Source organism: Hakea prostrata, unplaced genomic scaffold, assembly GCF_041222555.1.
Source record: "Hakea prostrata isolate BN-2017 unplaced genomic scaffold, UWA_Hpros_2 contig_39, whole genome shotgun sequence".
NCBI classification, from domain to species: Eukaryota; Viridiplantae; Streptophyta; class Magnoliopsida; order Proteales; family Proteaceae; genus Hakea; species Hakea prostrata.
The window spans coordinates 307,995-309,272 of record NW_028291158.1 but is presented as its reverse complement, the minus strand read 5'-3'; positions in this window follow the sequence as shown (position 1 = coordinate 309,272).

Below are 1,278 nucleotides of genomic sequence, written 5' to 3'. Positions count from 1 at the left end.
CCATTCATTGATGCTATGCTTATATCTCATGCCTAGCATATGTATTCCATGATTTACCTATTAACATCATACCATTTGATATCAAACTGAGCTATAGAATGTATTATGTTCATGTTTAACATTGCCATATGATTCCAATCGAATTTATATTAGTTCCTCTAGCTATTGCATGCTATTCCTCATCAATGCAATCAATTCCAACTCATGCCATGATGTTTATCACTTGAACTTGATAGCTCAAATTGGGGCTTTTTAATTAGACCATTGGATTGGGTTAATTCCTTGATTTATAGTGTCCTACTACTGTTGTTAAGTATGCCTCCAAGTTTCAGATTGATCCGAACACCGGAAGACTCATTTCGGACCAAAATCCCCAAAAATCCACTATTCTGCCCGAGAACTATTTTGGTCGATACCATCGACCAAGACCATCGACCAAAGTTGTTGCTGACAGCAACCTTGGTCAGTTTTGACTCAAATGACATCCGATCTTCCCGACTTCTTTTCTAACTTATTATTGATGTTTGTTTAGGGCCTTAACAATTCTATTGGACTATTCTTGGTATTCTAAATTCATCATCAACTTATCCAAGGTAAAGATGGTTATATCCATAAACATATAAGTCATCAAGTATTGAACTGTGCTTTATTCAAAGAATGAAATCCCTAAATTTCTTTCAATCATTATGATACTGTTACATATGTGTTAGAACAGTAACATTTAAATCTTTATACATTTGTTGTGTTACTTTATCATTTTGATTTGCTTATGTTTATAATGATTCATTTCAATATCATGATTTGATTACTATTATGAATATGCATTGGATGCATGAGAATGATGAGATTTGATGTGTGATTGCTTACGTATGACTTGGGATTGGAGGGTGTCCTACTAACACTTCTGTCCTTGGGCATCGGAGGGAATAGTATGGGATGTTCTCCGATGGTGCCTATCGACGCTCTCCCGAGTTATCGGATGACATACATAGGATTGTCTAGTTGTGTGGCTAGGTTCATCCTTGTCGTGTCAGACCCGAATCGGAAGGGCATTGAGACCGAATGACCCATGGTAGTGTATGGTTGGATGGGCGCTCTAGGCCAGTAGCAATTCCGGTAGGGGACATAAACCATGCTACGGATACCTGAAAGGGGCCATTTATTGGTAGAGTTGCATATGGATAGACTTGGGCTCACGGGCGCTCAAGACCGGTAACCAATCCGTGAGAGGACGTGAGAGCTTCCCGTTTACTATATGTGGATGACCAATAGGGTTGA